Source organism: Heloderma suspectum, chromosome 5, assembly GCF_057233095.1.
Source record: "Heloderma suspectum isolate Gila_16-S chromosome 5, 16-S_ref, whole genome shotgun sequence".
Classification (NCBI taxonomy): Eukaryota; Metazoa; Chordata; class Lepidosauria; order Squamata; family Helodermatidae; genus Heloderma; species Heloderma suspectum.
The window spans coordinates 100301600-100319972 of NC_139462.1; the positions used below are offsets into that span (position 1 = coordinate 100301600).

The following is an 18373-nucleotide window of genomic DNA, read 5'->3' on the forward strand; positions in this document are numbered from 1 at the left end:
CATCAGCTCCTCATGTGTTCATTCATAACTCTGTTCCAGCCCATTCCTCCATCAATCTGCATTTTTTAAGAACTGCTCAAAAATCTGTATTATTTTTTTACATACTTTTCATAAACTGTGCATTTTTGTTTGCATTTAATATTGAAAAATGTATTTTTGTACACATTTTATATGCACTTTGGTAAATATTTTGAGCACAGAACTGTATTGCAAAATTCAGAGAAGTGCGAAAACCAAAGGACAACTGTATTCCGATCCGCATATTCTGAAGTGTGAAAAATGTCAGTTTCTTTAAAAACAGAGACAGAATGAACTACTTGAGCATCCTCAACCAGGAATTCTTTCATGTTTATCTTCTTGCTCTTGCTTAAACTCTCACTGGAGCTCTAATTAACTGTGGTGAACCATGTGACCAAACCATTGCCAAACCATGTGACCACACCATTGCCGAACCATGTGACCAGACCACCAGCTAAGAAGCCTTTTGTTTAGTGTGAGGATCTTCTAGGGCTGAGCTGAAAGTTCTGTTTGAAATGTAGGTGGAGCATGGCAAAAGGGAGGGGAAAATCTGGGAACTGGGGGAGAGGCAGCCGAAATGTTAGAAATGTTCAAGAGCTGTGGCGCTTATTTGGATAATCTGCAGTAGCTTTTTCCCTTTGTTCTTTTGAAAACATTGTTGGTTGCTACAACAGCTCTCTTTCTCAAAATTATCCCAAGTAATGTAATATAACTAATATTACAATTGTCTCATGGGAAAAATGAGAGGGCAAAGATTTGCTTCTCTGCTGCTCCAGGGGGCAGGGCTAGCTCTAATGGGCTTTAAGTTACAGGAGGGTAGGTTTTAGCTGAATATTAGGAGAAGCATCTTACCAGTAAGAGAGGTTTGACAATGGAACCAATGGCCTAGGGTAGTAGAGGACTCTCTCTCATGGAAAGTCTTCATGAAGAGGCTGGACAGCCATCTGTTGTGAATGTTCTCATTCCGGATTTCCTGTATCAAGCAGGGGATTGGACAAGATGGCTTGCAAGGACCCTTCTGGCTCTAAGATTATGCCATAATTGGATTTTGTGCCACCACAATCAACTGAAGATCTTCTGTGGCATCCACTGTGATGCCAACTGGAAGTCTCAGTTTGGCCTCTTCCTCTGGCGAGGAATGCAAACATGCAAAAGAAAATTAAACGTTGATTTTATTAAATTGCTGCATTGCAAGAAAATCCATTTCTTCTCAAACACAATTCATTAATTTCAATCTAGGTAAAACAACTTAGTTGCTGCAGAGATAATTTCTACCAGAGCAGCTCGGTCATATTAATTTAAAAACTCAGCAGCAGTGGATCAAAAGCAATAAGCACTAATTTTTAAGCTGAGAAATCCTGGATTTGATTATCGGCAGCAGCAATAACAACAAAAAAGCATCATTGCATGATTCTCATCAGCATAATTGATTGAACACCAAAGCCAGACATTCCCGGTTTGTAAGTCTCATCAACTAGAATTCCATGTGAGACACATTCCAGGGGGAAAAAAGCTTATGTTGTGAAATGCCATTCTCATCATTCTTTCAGAACTAGATATGGATAAGTCACTTGCAATAACAAGGAGGAAAATTCAGAAATAATAACAAATATAAAGGAATATTCGCCTCCAACCAGGGGCTGGACAGCCATCTGTTGTGAACGTTCTAGCTCTGTATTTCTTGTATCAAGCAGAGGGTTGGGCAAGAGGAGTGGAATAGGAAGTTGATGGATCCCTGGCAAGGAAATGTAAATGCTGAAGTCAAGATTCACCAAAAGAAGTTTGCTGGACCATCCCACCCACAGAACCTAGGCAAGCAGCTTGTTCATGCCTATAGTGTACTTAAAGCAGCCTTCCCCCACCTGGTGCCCTCCAGATGTGTTGGACTACAACTCCCATCATCCCCAAGCCATCAAAGGGGGGTACCAAGTTGAGGAAGGTTGACAGAAGACACAATCCTATGCATGTTTAGACAGAAAAATGGCCTATAACTTCCAGCTTGCCCCAGCCAGCCATGCTGGCTCAGGCATGCTGGGAGTTGTACGCCTTTCTCTGTCTAAATACACATATGATTGTGCCCTTAAAGGACCTAGGAATATGCAGACTGAAAGTCAGTTGGTGCCTACAGGTTTTATGAAGCTAGTCTAATACAAACTAGAAGCAGGACCTCCTACCAAAATCTCTTGTTACTGCCTGACCAGGTCCATTTTGTGAAGAGAAACTGAGCAATTGCTCTAAATTCCGGTGCACTAAAATGACAAAATATGGAAGCAGTACTTTTGGGAGCTTATAAACTTATAAACAATTGCCATTGTTCTCCCGCCCATTAGGAGGAGCAGCTTTCTCCTATAATGTTACAGAATGGCTCCTTTTCCATCTAACAAGTGTTGGAAGGTCTCAGGCATAGCACGAAGATAGATGCCTTGGCTGGGCTGGCAGTGGAGAAAGGGAGTGATGGAGCTCTGGGCAAGGTCAGAGGACCATAGAGAAGCTTGTTGCTGGCCCAGGTTTGCCAGCCATTTTAGCAGAGAGCACAGCAAATGACCAGTTCAGACTATCCCCTTTACTCTCTCCCATTCTGTCCAGGCATATGCCAGGGGTGCAGAACCTCTTTCAGTCTGAGGGCCCATTTTGAAGAACCTCTTGGGGGCCTGCATTCCAGTAATAAGATGCAGCTAGACATGATGTGGGAAATCTGTTGCCAGGATCTCCCCCAAAATGCTAATAGCCACAGAGGGAAGGGAGCTGATTTGAATCAGTACCATAGCACTGGCCAGGATTGTTTTCCCAGCTGCTTTTTTACCCATGGAGCAAAACGTACCAGATATGACACTCCACCTCTCCACCCCTAAACACCTATTCACTTTTTTTTTAGTGTCAGATGTGGGGAAGGCCATCACATGATCAGAAAGATAGGAGAGATGCATAACTGTGGTAGCAGAGTTTGGAACAGAGGTGAGAAGACTGCGGTGTGAAAGAGGAGGGCTAGAGAAGAGGATGCAACAGTGGTCAACTGGGCCTGGGAAAATGATCAGAACATCGACCAAAATGTTGCTGAAGAGACCAAGATACAGGTGGATTTTTGCAATATTGTACTGGGGAAAAGCAGCATCATATGGCAAGCAACTGGATATTTGGAGTAAAGAGGAGAGAAGAATCGAAGACAACGCAAAGGCACCATGCCTAAACAGCAGCATGGGTGGGGATGTTGATCAATCTAAGCCACTGTGGCAGTTTTACCACTGAATTTCAGCAGCAAACCAGAACTTTTCATCCCTTTCCTTCCAGGTTAAAAATAAATAAATAGGGTGGTGGGGGCAACAGGGGGCAGTGGGGTGTGCACTACAGGGCGTCAGGGGCTGTTGCAGAGCCCTGATCTAGGGTATATTAAGAATAACCTCCACCCCTCTGAATCAGCCTATGCTTTATTTACTTACTTACTTACAACATTATCCTGCCCGATATCATTAAGATCCCAGGGCGGCATAAATATGAAGTCCTGCTCTGGGTCCCTTCACCATCTGGGGCCCGGCAGCGGCTGTGGTGGCTGGTCTTCCGACCGGCTGCCACCGCTGCCATTTGCAGGTGTTTTTTTTTGTTTTTTTTTTACACTGACCTGATAGGCTACGTAAGTTTTTACGTAGCCTAAAACATCTGGGTTAAAAAAAAAAAAAAGGCGTATGCAAATGGCGGTGGCTATGGCTGCCGCCATTTGCGTTCCTTATTTTGGGCCATCTTAGTCTATGTAAATAATTACGTAGACTAAGACGGCGAAAATAAGGGGAACGCAAATAGCGTCCACTACGCTATTTGCATTCCTCTTATTTTCGCCGTCTTAGTCTATGTAAATATTTACGTAGATTAAGACATCAAAAATAAGGAATGCAAATGGCGGCGGCCGTAGCCGCTGCTATTTGCGTACACGGGTTTTGTTTTGTTTTTTTTACCCCAGAGCCCTCTGCGGCCGGAAATCCAGCTGCAGACGGCTCTGGCCTGGCTGGGCCTGGCCGGCTGCTCCGCGGAGTCGCCACAGAGCACAGCTGGCCAAGGAGGATTCCGGGGGGGAGGAGGAATGGAGCGCCTCCCCCCCGTCCAGGATTCCAGGAGGAGGGATGGAGCGCCTCCCCCCCCCACCATCAGCATAATCCATGAACAGGTAAGTGATTTTCGTACATCCCTACCTGGCAGGTGGTTGTAGGGTGGTTACCAATGCATCACCCAAAACCAGGACAAAAGAAGATACAGATTTCCATCACACTTGCATGTGCAAATATGTATAGATGCAAATTCAGAAACCATCACTATAGCCTAAACAGGAACACAATACATCTTGCCATAGTGGGGAAGACCTGGGTGCCCTTCTCAGTCTGCTGTCCAGCTGCTAAGCGGTGAGGGGCAACTTCAAGGCCCCTTGTTATGGTTCTTTGCCTTTAAACTGGACGTAGACCAGAGAGCGCTTCAAATACAGGACTATCCTCTGTATCGTAAGACACATGGCCACCCTAGGTGGGAATTAGGGCCTGGTTTTTTCTGTGGTCCTGCCAAGACCCTGGAACACCCTGACAAAGGAGAGGTGTACCTGCACCCATCACGGCTTGTCTCCTGGCAGGGCACCACGTCCGATCTCTTTCAGCAGACATGTTTAGGTATGGGTTGTAAATGGATCCTGATAGCTTCCTTTCAATATGAAATGCAATTTTTTAAAAATGCTGTTTTAGAGTAAACTGATCATTTGGTTTATTGTTTTATTTCACATTTATTGGTTTGTTTGTTTATTACATATCTATACCACCCAATCGCCGAAGCTCTCCAGACAAATCACAAAAATTAAAATGACAAAGTACAGAATAAAAACAGTATAAAATATAAAAACTTAAAACTACAGTATAAACATACAACTAGGGATGTACGAAAGTCGCTTACCTTTTCACAGCGGTGGGGGGGAGGCGCTCCGTCCCTCCCCCCGGAATCCTCCCTGGGCCGACTCTGCTCCACGGCGGCTCTGCGGAGCCGCCAACCAGGGCCATCCACAGCCAGAGTTCTGGCCACGGCCGGCTGCTGCAGCTGCCATTTGCGTCCTGCCAGGCTGCCGTGATAAGCTACGTAAGTATTTACATAGCCTATCACGGTAAAGGCAGCCACGCAAATGGCAGCCACTACACTGCCGTTTGCGCCCCTGCTCTTTGCCGTGATATGCTACGTAAATACTTAGTGTAAGTAAATACTTAGTAGTGGCCGCCATTTGCGTGGCTGCCTTCATCATGATAGGCTACGTAAATACTTATGTAGCTTATCACGGAAAGAGCAGCGGCTCAAATGGCATAGTGGCTTCCGTTTGCGCCCCTACTCTTTGCCGTCATAGGCTACGTAAATACTTATGTAGCCTATAACAGCAGCCTGGCAGGATGCAAATGGCAGCCGCTATGGCAGCCGCCATTTGCGGCCGCAGCAGCCGGCCGAGAGACCAGCTGCCGCTGGGAGAGCCGCCACCGGAGCCACCGCCGCCGAAACATCCACCTCAGTTAAGCTTCGTCCTGGGGGGATTTCGTGGGGGGGGTGGGGGGTGGGAGGCCGTCCTGCCACGGGTTTCAGGGGGCCGAATGCCAGTGCATTCGGCCTCACTGAAATCCGTGGTAGAATTCTCCACCATCCCTACACACAACCAGAATAAAACCGAGCAGCAATGCAGAGATTTAAAATACAGTAACAGATTTAAAACAGTAAAGTTAAAAGACCATGATGCTAAAATGCTGGGAAAATAAAAAAAAAGTCTTCACCTGGCACCTGAAAGAGTACAATGTAGGCTCTCTAGGGAGCTCATTCCATAGCCAGGTGCCACAGCAGAAAAGGCCCTCTTCCTGGTAGCTGCATACAGTTCTTTGCCATCTTGAATAATCCTACAGGAAGGCAGGGTAAATAAGACAGAGAGAGAAAGAAAGAAAGAAAGAAAGAAAGAGGAAGGGAGGAAGGAAGGAAGGAAGGAAGGAAGACAGAGACAGACAGAGAAAATTTTCCCATGTGTAAATCAAACTGGAATATTGGTCTGGAATATTTTTGGCAAACATGCAAATACATATTCACATCTGTATAAATCCATGCCCACTGGTCAAATTTGATACACAAGGTGAATATTCATTTCAGCACTAGATTTTGACATATATTTACCTAATGCGACATGCAGCATCAGGCCGAGGGTTTATAATCAATATGATGCCAGTTTAACTGCATTTCCATTTAACATTTTAAACTGATGGCCCCATGGGAATACGGCTGAGAGCCATGGCTGATTAGCAGAGGCCATAAATGGTTTTCAGTTTCGTTGGCTTACCATTGCCTTGACAGGTCCTCCTTCAAAAAGAAGAAAAATGTGGTCTTTCAGCTGGTAAAAGAGGTCAGGCTTCAAAATGAAAAGCAGGAGTGGGGGGAAAGGGATGCATTTGGACCAGGAGTCAGCCACAGAGAATGTGAAGTAAAATAACTGTGAAAGCCTCTAAGCAGGGACCAAGTGCTTTCCCGTCCTCGTTGAGTAACTTGAGCTGACCTCCACGTAGCTGGGAAATCAGTGGGTGGGTGGGGCTTCAGGTCAGAAGGCGCCATATCTAGATAGTAAGAATTATAAAGCTGAGATCGCATTTACAGTTGACAGAATACAAACCCACACTGTGACCTGAAACCAGGGGCCGTTGCAGTTTCCTTGGCCATTGTTTATCCCATTGTGACAGGACCTCCTTCCAGTGCCTGCCCCAGGCTCTGAAGGGCCCTTGGGCAGGACACACCATCAGTAGGCCCCGATCCCTCATGTGTCTACCTGCTCAACAGCATTGTCATCATCTGCTGCTGCTCCTCTGCCTCATTACTGCTACCACTGGCTTGCTTGCCAGGCAGAGAAGAGATGGGCAAGCATGCAGTGCTATCTACTGCTCCTCCTTCACAGTGCCACCAATGTCTGGGCCGGAGTGGGAAGGAGGTGAGCAAGCAGGCAGCAAAGGGCCTTGTCAGTGGTGCGTGGACCCTCAGCAGGTGAGGTGCCTGACCATGACAACCTCTTGACGTCAGGCCTGCCTCCTTCAAAACAGAAAAAAGGTAAGTAACTGGGCCCTTTGGGGCAGCGAAAGAGGAAGGCAGAGGTGAGGGCAGGCACTCGAAGGCTTGAGATGAGCCACAGGCCGCAAACAGGGCCCTGCTCACCTCAACCCTGTTTGCAAGCAGTCAAAGTAGAGCGCTCACTTTCTAAGTGCCTCTGTTCAAATGCTTGTGACATCCCTTATTAGGTGGTGCTACGTGACCCCTATAAAAGCTTCCGGGTCACCCTTGCTCAGTAGTCTGTGCAACCAGAGGATTCTGCTGCTGCTCCCTATCGTTTGCATTGCCTTGTCATCCCCTCCCTCTCCCACTTGGCAGGGACTTGGGAGTGATCACGACAGTGAAGCCAACCAGCGTGGAGGTTTTTCTTTCCTTTTTTTCCTGTACATTTTTGCACCTTCGGCTTTGCAGTCAGCTCACGTCCCACGGAGCTGGATGAGATTTCATCCAATAAAGTCGCATTTGGCTGCTCGACACAGGGCAGGCAACGCTTCTCTTTTGACCTCCCAGACTTCCTGAGTCAGGGAATCATCTGTGTGATTAACGTGCCCGCTGAAAGCCCTGTGCTTCCCAAACAAATTTAGGTTAATGTGCACGTAGGATGGGATAATTTGACTTTCAGTAATCATGGCAGACAGCCGTGAGCGATGCACAACGTGAAAACGAAGAACCCCCTGCCTCGATCGCCGAGTGCCGTGGTTAGGCTCCGCTGTGTACACTGCACTAACAGATTTTAAAGAGCGTGACATAAAATGAATCGTTATTGCTAACCATGTTTTTAATTTTCCTAATCACATAGTAGAGCACAATGAGGAAAATACTAGTGCTGTGCCGAAAATTTCTCCCACACTTCTTTCGACCATTCACATTCAATTTGATAGACGAGAAATTGCTTTCAAAAAGAAATTCAATGGTGAAGAAATTTCAGAGACATTCTTATGGGTTGGGCTTGGGTTTCTTGGGCTTACCTTGCTCAGGAGGTGGCCAAGGAGTAAGCACAGGTGTGCTGTTTTTCAGTGTACAATCTCCTCTCTGGCCTCCTGTAGCCTCCTCAGCTCCTTACACTTCAATTAAAGCCCAGTTTAAGTCACCATGAGGTAATTCCTCCTATGGGGCTTTTTCAGATCAGGACGTGCAGGCAGCCTGGGAGGTTGGCTGTGATTAGGTAAGCTCAAAAACACTACAAAAATACATTATAAAACATCCTGAGTGAGGCAGAATTTCTCATGGGGGGAGAAAACTTTCAGGAATGTACAAGACAGATTTTGGCAGTGCACTAACTCTACCACATCCCTGGAGCTGGACACAACACTGCCCTGATGTGCACTGCGGTGGATGCAAACTGGAGGCAAACTGGAGGCCAGCCTGCCAAGTGAGTTGATGCTGTTGCAGCACAATCCCCCCCCCCAAAAAAAAACCCTTACCAAAAAAGAAAGAAGCTGTGCTACAAGCCCTGCCAATGGGGAGCCCTAGCTGGGAGAAAGTGTTGATAGGGGTGTACGAAATCCACTTACCGGACCGGACCGGTCCAGGGCGTCCACGGGGCGGGGGAGGCGATCTGTCCCTCCCCCCAGAATCCTCCCTGGCTGGCTGCGCTCCGTGTTGAGTCCGCGGAGCCACCGGCCGGGCCCATCCACAGCTGGACTTCCATCCGCTGCCGGTCTGCGGCCGCAAATGGCATCCAGCATAGCGGACACCATTTGTGTCCCTGCTTAGCCGTGATAGGCTATGTAAAGATTTACGTAGCCTATCACGAAAAGAGTAGTGATGCAAATGGCGTAGCAGATGCCATTTCCCAGCTAGGGCTCCCCATTGGCAGGGCTTGTAACACAGCTTCTTTCTTTTTGGTGGCCACTTTCTTTTTTGGCGGACTCACCACGGAGCGGAGCTGGCCGGGGAGGATTCCGGGGGGAGGGACGGATCGCCTCCCCCCCCCAACAGATGCCCCCACCCAGAACGGGGTAAGTAATCCACCCATCCCTAATGGGTATAACAGTATGATGCACATTTCCAAACGTGTGTTTGTCTCACCACACATTATAGTTTTGGGTACACTTCAAGAATCTTTGGTGACTTTGGACAGCTAAAAATATAAATAATGAAGTAGTCCTAGGTAGGAAAAGGGCTGGATGGCCGGAAGCCGGGCCATCGCTAGGCCTGGGCCCCTGGGCCCCAAATCTATTTCTCGGCACCCTGAGTGTCAGCCAGTTGCTACTCCTCAACCAGCAGTGACCAGGGGCCTCCCTGCGCCCTCCGGGCAGTGAACTGGGAGAAGAGTTGCCGTATCCCTCCAAGCCCCTTCCCTGCCAGCAAAGCCCCCATCTGCTTTCTCTTTTGACTGAAGTACAGCGGCCGCCACACTTCGGTCAAAGGAGAAAGACGGCAATGGCTGCTGGCCGGCCAGCAAAATGGGAAGCCACCACTGGAAGGCTGCCTGACATCTCACAAGATTTGGCCAAGTCTCACCAGACTGCAAGTTTAGTGAGATCTTGTCAATTCTGGCAACCCTTGATGAAATCTCGCATGCAGCACCGGCTCCGGGTTTAGGAGGGCCTTTGGCCAAGGCTCCCTGAATGGCCCCCCTCCCTCAGTGACTCACCTTCTCACCGCCATTGCCACCAGCTCCTTCTCCTCCTTTCCATCATCGCTCCCACTTGCTGGCTCGACAGGCAGAGAGCCAGTGAACAAGCAGGCAGCAGCATCTGCTGCTTCTCCTTCTCTCCACCACCGCTGTCTGGGCCAGAGGCAGAAGAAGCAAGCCCCGGCTCTTGTCAGTGGGCCCCTGCTGGGCTGTGGACCCTTGGCAGGTGCCTGACCTTGACACAGCTTTGCTTGCATGGCTTTGGCGAAATCTCTCAAGACTTTGGCCTACATGGCCCAGCCTCAGTCTGTGAGCAGGCTGGGCACTCCAGCTCCTAGCCTGCCTGATCCGGTGCTGCCATGGAGTGCCTAACCAGACAGTGCAGCGCCAGCCGTCAGGAGGCAGAGCCCCCAAACTTTAAAGAACATAGCAATGACCCTGGCCTGGAGTTCGTGTCCCCAAATTTATCATTTGTTTTGGATTTTTTTAAACCCCCCCCCCCCACACACACACACACAAACTGGTATTCTACTACCTTCTGACATTTCACAGCATCTAACATGTTTGGAAATCATGTAAACATATATAATGTAAAAATATACAGGTGAAGGGAATGCCATAGAGATCCTGGATAGTTAGAGAATAGTGTAGTGAACTGTGTTCTGGAGTGTGATTGGATGGGAGGATGCTTGGAAAACGGAGGATAAATCTACTGGAGGATGCAACGCGGGGGAAGGAGCAGTTGAAATTTGTCAGCCGAAACAGTTAGTGAGTGTGGGATCAGTAGGGGGATTATTTATTGATTATTTATTTCTTTTAATTCTTATCAGACCACTTTTTAGGGATATGACCTCCCAACACAACATACAGAAGAGGTGAGAAACAAGGTACAAATTACAGGTGAACAGAACAGAACAGATGTCCACAAATTATTTACAAAGCTGTTCTGCCGACATATGGAATCAATCAAAGACAGCTTTGAGGAGGAGGTCTTCAAGGCATGCCTAAAATGCCAGACATAAAGAGGCAAGTTATACATTGATTAGAACAAAGTTCCAAAGATTTGGGGCCACCACTGAGAAGGCCCTGTCTCTCAGGCACACCAGATAAATCTTACTGATCTAAATAGTGGGCTCTCAAGGTAGATCTTAGCATATTGGAAGGATTGTATGGGCAAAGGCAGTCCCTCAGATAACCTGATCCTGTGCTACAGTATGTTTCTAGGTGCAAGGCTGGACTTACATGTTCACATTATCTGACTCCACCAGCATCCAGGCAGCCACATTCTGTATTAGATGAAACTTCCAGGTTGAATTATGAAACTTCAGGGGCAGCCCCATGTGAAGTGCAAATAGACTTTATTTGTTGGTAACCAGAGCATGGGCAAACATTTCTGTAGTTCTTAGGTTAGGAACAAGTGTTGGATATGATATCTCCTATTTTGAAAGTTTCTGTATAAAAAGAAGAGGTTCACACCATAAGTAATACTTCATTCACCAACCAACTTAGTTTGGTATTTATTTGTTTTCCAATCTCTCATTATTAAAATTGGTTAAATTGTTAATCTTGCTCTGTCTTCCATGGATTTCATATTTTAAGGGTTTGAACACCCACCCTGAAGCAAAAATGTTCACAGTGAGGTCAAGAACATAGGGGTAGTCACAAAAAAGAAATAGGAATGCTTCCAATACTTCCAAAGAAAAGCCTGTGCTCAGCTATGGAAGCCATCATGTCATCTGGCTGATCTTCGTGGTTGCTACTTCCAAATACGAAATCTATGGCTGCAACAAAAGGCCAGGGCAGATCATCCAGCATTCCCTGACCCTGTATAAAAGCTTCCAGGTCAGATTTGTTCACTGGCCTAAGCAACCAGGTGATTCTGTTGCTTGCCATTACCTCTTACCTGCCTTGTCCTGCTTTGCCTGTGCCTTCCCCCAGCCCCACCTTGAGAGGAGCTTGATATGATGAGTAGTAATGTATGGATTATGTCAGGGGTGTTGAACCTCTTTCAGCTGGAGGGCCAAATTCCATTTTGGAGAAGCTCTCAGGGGCTGCATTCCAGTGGTGGACAAAAAGTGCAGGGCCAAAAATTCAATCTTTTAAAATGAGGGGGGGGGGAACCCTGCACAAATGCCGGGAAACCGCCAAATAATTGGTGGTCAGGGTTCGGGCTGGGGAAAAGGGGGTGGCCATTTGGGGAACCCTGGTGGACTGGATTGGGACCCCCAAAGAGCCGGATTTTGTCCCCAGCCTGAGCTCTGCACCCTAGATTACATCTTCAGTTGTCACGAACTGTCATGACAAATGCAGAGGGCAGTTTTGCCTGAGGGCCATTCGCGACGCAGCCTGCAGGTCTCAATCCTGATATGTTGTGAGCAAATCCGTCCAGTGATGAAAAGAGTTGGGCTACAGCTGCAGCGGTACTAGGACTGGGGTGGAGGAGCTAAGATAAAGATATGAAGGAACAAGGCTTGTTTGGTTTTGGCTTTTCCACAAGGCAAACAAATGACAGATCTAGTTGTGTCTGACACATTCCAAGCCTCCCAGATTCTCTCTGCCTCTCCAGAGACTCTCAGCTCAATGAGATGGAAATTTCAGTCAGCAAAATCCTTCACTGCTGAAAAGCAACAGACAGGCACAGATTGCCCCAGCTGCCAGCTCATTCTCAGGCAATGTTTAAATGAAAATCCACATTAATAAAGGAATCATTGTGTTATAAGGCAAAACCCATTCCTTTACATAGCAATCTTAAATGGATCTTTAAAATATTTTTTTTATTTCACCCATATTTTTCCTTTCAATCTTATGTAAGGACAAGGTATAAAGTTTCTGCCTCACAGACATTCTACCGTGGCATATTAATTTACAGGCAGAAAATCACATTGCCCAGTGGTTGCAAATTTTCATAGTATTTACTATGTACGTGCTACAGAGGTCACCTCTAAAACCCTGGAATTGAACTTGCTGTTATCATTTGCAATTCATTTCTTTCTGTATTCACCATGCCTTTTAACCAGTTTGTGGTGGAAACTCAGATATACAGTGCCTTGCATAAGTATTCATGCCCCTTTGACTTTTCCACATTTTGTTGTGTTACAACCTGGAATTAACATGGATTTAATTGGCATTTTTACCATTTGATTTACACAACATACTTAACACTTTGAAGGTGCAAAATATTTTTTATTGTGGCACAAAAGTTAGTTAAACAAAAACAAACTGGCATTTGTTGGCTGCATAATTATTTTCCCCCGCCGCCAAATCAATACTTGGTAGAAGAACCTTTGGCAGCAATTACAGCTGTGAGTCTTTGGGGGTAAATCTCTAAAAAGGTAAAAGGTAAAGGTGTCCCCAACCAGTCGTGTCCGACTCTAGGGTGCGGTGCTCATCCCCGTTTCTAAGCCGAAGAGCCAGCGCTGTCCGAAGACGCTTCCGTGGTCATGTGGCCGGCATGACTGTACACCGAGGTGCACGGAACGCTGTTACTTTTCCCGCCGAGGCGGTACCTATTTATCTACTTGCAATTTCTTGCTTTCGAACTGCTAGGTTGGCAGGAGCTGGGACTGAAGACGGGAGCTTCGTCTCGAACTGCTGACCTGCCGACCTTCCAGTCTGCAATTCAGCGTCTTAACCACTAAGCCACCGCGGCCCCTTGTCTTCAGGTGGCCCAGTCAAAATTTACCAGTCAGGTGGCTGGTAAATCTCTACCAGCTTTGCAAATCTGGATCCTGCAACTGTTGCCATTCTTCTTGACAAAATGGCTCAAGCTCTGTCAGGACAGGGACCATTGCTGAACAGCAATTTTCAAGTCTTGCCACAGATTCTCTCAGATTGAGGTCTGGGCTTTGACTGGGCCACCTGAAGACATTCAGGTTCTCGTCTTTAAACCACTCCAGTGTAACTTTGGCTTTGTGTTTAGAATCATTGTCCTGCTGGAAGGTGAACCTTCGCCCCAGTCCCAGGTCCCTTTAGGGATGGCGGAGAATTTCTCCCCGAAACTTCGGTGGGCCGAGCGCCAACGTGTTTGGCCCCCCGAACAAGTTTCAGGGAGAAATCCTCTGCACCCCCCCGCCCCCCGCCCCCCCCCCGGGATGGGACTTACCTTCCCTGAATGTCCCTCCCGGCGGCGGGTCCGGCTGGCGGTTCGTCGGGTGTTCAAGCGGGGCGGGAGCGGCAGCCGGTCTTTCGACCGGCTGCTGCCCCCGCCATTACAATCAAAGAAAAAAAAAAAAGTCCCCTGATAGGCTACGTGACGATTCACGTAGCCTATCACGGCTAGATTTGCAAAGTCAGCCGTGATAGGCTATGTGAATCGTCACGTAGCCTATCACGGGTGACTTAAAAAAAAAAAAGCAAAGTGTGTACGGATAATGGCGGCCCCCATAGGGAGCCGCCATTCCCGTTCCTTATTTGGTCGCTGTAGTCTACATAAATGTTTACGTAGACTACGGCGAAAATAAGGGCAACGCTATTTGCGTTGCCCTTATTTTCGCCGTAGTCTACGTAAACATTTACGTAGACTACAGCAACTAAATAAGGAACGCGAATGGCGGCTCCCTATGGGGGCCGCCATTCGCGTAAGCGCTTTTTTTTTTAGGTCACCCGTGATAGGCTACGTGACGATTCACGTAGCCTATCACGGCTGACTTTGCAGATCTAGCCGTGATAGGCTACGTGAATCGTCACGTAGCCTATCAGGGGGCGTTTGTTTTTGTTTTTTTTTTACTTCCGCGTTCGCGGCCGGGCGAGGCGAGGCGAGGCGCCTCCTCCCCGGCCTGAATTTCGGCCGGGCGAGGCGGGAAGCCTCCTTCCCGGCCTGAATTTCGGCCGGGCGAGGCGGGAAGCCTCCCCCCCCCGGCCTAAACTTCGCGGGGGGAGCAGCGAAGCGCTCCCCCCCACCACGAACAAGCTGCGAGAAAAGGTAAGTGACTTTCGTCCACCCCTAGGTCCCTTGCAGACTAGGTTTTCCTTTAGAATTGCCCTGTATGTGGCTCCATCCATCTTGCCCTCAATCCTGACCAGTTTCTCAGTCCCTGCCAAAGAAAAGCATCCCCACAACATGATGCTGCCACCACCATGCTTCACCATAGGGATGATGTTCTCAGGGTGATGAGCACTGCTGTGTTCTGCAGTAAGGCCAAACAGTTCAATTTTGGTCTCATGAGACCAGAGAACCTTTTCCGCATGTTTGCTGTGCCTCCCACGTGCCTTTTTGCAAAATCCAAATGGGATTTTTTTTTTCCAGCAATGGCTTTCTTCTCATTGCTCTTCCATAAAGCCCAGCTTTGTGGAGGGCCAGGGTGATAGTTGTCCCATGGACGGTTTCTCGCATCTCAGCTGGGGATCTCTCCAGCTCCTTCAGAGTTGCCATTGGCCTCTTGGTTGCTCCTCTGACTAATGCCCTCCTTACCCGGTCACTGAGTTTTGGTGGACAGCCTTCTCTAGGCAGAGTCGCGGTTGTGCCATATTCTTTCCATTTTGTAATAATGAATTTAATGGTGCTCCAGGGGATGTTCATAGTCTGGAATATATTTTTACAACCCAATGCTTATGGGTGCTTCTCCAGAACTTTTTCCTGGACTTGTTTTGATAGCTCCTTGGTCTTCATGATGCTATTTGTTTAGATATGCTCTCTAACAAACTCTGGGGCCTTCCAGAAACAGGTGTATTTAATTGGTTGCACCAGAGCTTATTTGGGGGTGTCACAGCAAAGGGGGCAAATATTTATGCAATCCAAACTTTTCTGTTTTTTATGTATAATTCATTTTGTAAAATATGTAGATTTCCGCCCCACACACACATTTTGACATTATGGACTGTTCTTTGTAGATCAGTGACAAGAAATCCTAATTAAATCCATTTTAATTCCAGGTTGTAACACAACAAAATGTGGAAACGTCAAAGGGGGTGAATACTTATGCAAGGCACTGTAGAACTTGGGTTGAGAGACAGTCAGCTGACAGGAGAGAGATTCAGTGTGGGGTGGGGGTGGAAACAAGCAAGCAGGACACAAATTAATGCCCTCCTCACAATCAAAGCTTCTTCACAGCTCATTGCATGCTGTTGGCCACAATGTACACAGTGAAGAGCAGAAGCTAAATGTTAAGGGCATGAGGATGGGGTGTATGTGTTGTTCAGCTCTGAATCAGAGCAACAATGATCCACAAACGACATGTAATTGGGATGAACAGAGGTTAGTGAAGCCGATTCTGATTCCTGCTAGCCTAGATGGACTATTGGGTTCAAAAGGGTAGCCCAAGGTACAATTTCATGACAGTAGCTGTGATCTCACTACAGCATGACATACCTCCTTAATGCTTGATTGCCACCATTGCTGGTACCAGCCACATTCGAGATAGGGATACTTGGACACTAGTGTGATTTCATCCCTTTGGATTGTTTCCAGTTGTGTCCCTCTGGTCACAGAAGGCTCTTTGCTCCAGCAGAGGCTACCATGAACAGAAGGGGAGGGAGACAATTTCCACAAATTCCAGCTTACCCCTACAACCCCCTGTGCCGTGTCACACTCTTTACCCAAAGGGACCATCAACCCTTTGTAGAAGATTTGGAGGGATGCAGGGGGCTGCAGAGAAAAAGGGGAATCAGAAAAGAAAGCCTCTCCCCTTTTATTCACAAAAGCCTCTGCTGAATTGAAAAGCCACCCATGAGTTGTTGTTCAGTCGTTAAGTCATTAAGTCATTAAGTCGTGTCCGACTCTTCGTGACCCCATGGACCATAGCACGCCAGGCCTTCCTGTCCTCCGTTCTCTCCCAGAGCATGCTCAAGTTCATATTCATTGCATCGGTGATGCTATCTAGCCATCTCATCCTCTGCCGTCCCCTTCTCCTTTTGCCTTCAGTCTTTCCCAGCATCAGGGTCTTTTCCAGAGAGTTTTCTCTTCTCATTACGTGGCCAAAATATTTGAGCTTCGGTTTCAGTATCTGTCCTTCCAATGAGCAGTCAGGGTTGATTTCCTTTAGGATTGACTGATTTGACCTCCTTGCAGTCCAGGGGACTCGTAAGAGTCTTCTCCAGCACCACAGTTCGAAAGCATCAATTCTTCTGCGCTCAGCTTTCCTTATAGTCCAGCTCTCACAGCCATACATTACTACTGGGAAAACCATAGCTTTGATTATATGGACCTTTGTTGGCAAGGTGATGTCTCTGCTTCTTACTATGCTGTCTAGGTGTGCCATAGCTTTCCTCCCAAGGAGCAAGCATCTTTTAATTTCATGGCTACAGTCACCATCTGCGGTGATCTTGGAGCCCAAGAAAATAAAATCTGTCACTGCTTCCATTTCTTCCCCTTCTATATGCCAGGAAGTGATGGGGCCAGATGCCATGATCTTAGTTTTTTTAATGTTGAGTTTCAAAAAAGCTTTTGCACTCTCTACTTTCACCCTCAACAAGAGTCTCTTTAGATCTTCTTCGCTTTCTGCCATTAGGGTGGTATCGTCTGCGTATCGGAGGTTGTTGATAATTCTCCCGGCAATCTTAATTCCGACCTGTGATTCATCCAACCCAGCATTTCTCATGATGTGCTCTTCATATAAGTTAAATAAGCAGGGCGACAATATGCAACCTTGTTGTACTTCTTTCCCAATTTTGAACCAATCGGTTGTTCCATGTCTGGTTCTTACTGTTGCTTCTTGACCCTCATACAGGTTTCTCAGGAGACAGGTAAGGTGGTCTGATACTCCCATCTCTTTAAGAATTTGCCACAGTTTGTTGTGATCCACACAATCAAAGGCATTAGTGTAGTCAATGAAGCAGAAATAGACGTTTTTCTGGAATTCTCTTGCTTTCTCCATGATCCAGCGAATGTTGGCGATTTGATCTCTAGTTCCTCTGCCTCTTCGAAACCCCGCTTGTACTTCCGGTCGTTCTTAGTTCACATGCTGCTGAAGCCTAGTTTGTAGGATTTTGAGCATAACCTTGCTGGCATGTGAAATGAGCGCAATTGTGTGTAGGGATGTCAGAGAATTCTGCGACGGATCTCGGTGATGCCAAATGCCAGTGCATTCAGCCCCCCGAAATCCATCGCGGAACAAAGCCCCCACCCCACCCAACCCACGAAAGGCGCACGGGACGAAGTCCCCGCCACCCACAACCCACAAAAGACGCACGAAATGGAGCACTTACCTGCTCCCATTCGTGCTGCTTTGCGAATGGCGGCCATCCTGCGGCCGCCATTCACTTCCTCTTCATAGCCGTGATAGGTTACGTAAATACTTACGTAGCTTATCACGGCTAATGCAGGGACGCCATTTGTGTCCCTGCAGAGGCTGTGATAGGCTACGCAAGTATTTACGTAGCCTATCACGGCAGGGGGGAAAAACGCAGTATACGCAAATGGCGGCTACTGCCATTTGTGTACACTGGGTTTTTTCCCCCCTGCCGTGATAGGCTACGTAAATACTTACATAGCCTATCACGGCAGGGAGAAAAAAACCCAGCTACCGCCATTTGCGTACGCTGGGTTTTTTCCCCCCTGCCGTGATAGGCTACATAAATATTTACGTAGCCTATCATGGCTAAATACAGGGACGCAAATGGCGGCGGCTACGACAGCTGCCATTTGCGTCCCTGCAGGGCTGCCCAGCAGCCTGATGTCTGGCTGCGGGCGGCCGGATCTGGCCAGTGGCTCTGTGGCTTGGCCATGGAGCAGAGCCAGCCGGGCAGGATTCTGGG

At 47.6% G+C, this 18373-nt stretch overlaps 1 long non-coding RNA gene across 1 annotated transcript; it reads right to left on the bottom strand.

Annotated features, from left to right (window-relative positions):
- Nucleotides 1–1172: 1172 nt before the first annotated feature.
- Nucleotides 1173–7225, bottom strand: LOC146344195 (uncharacterized). Its single transcript, XR_014792591.1, has 4 exons — nt 6827–7225; nt 6347–6617; nt 5796–5915; nt 1173–1753 (listed from the first exon to the last, which is right to left on the bottom strand). It is a non-coding gene; the product is annotated as an uncharacterized LOC146344195 (long non-coding RNA).
- Nucleotides 7226–18373: the final 11148 nt, after the last annotated feature.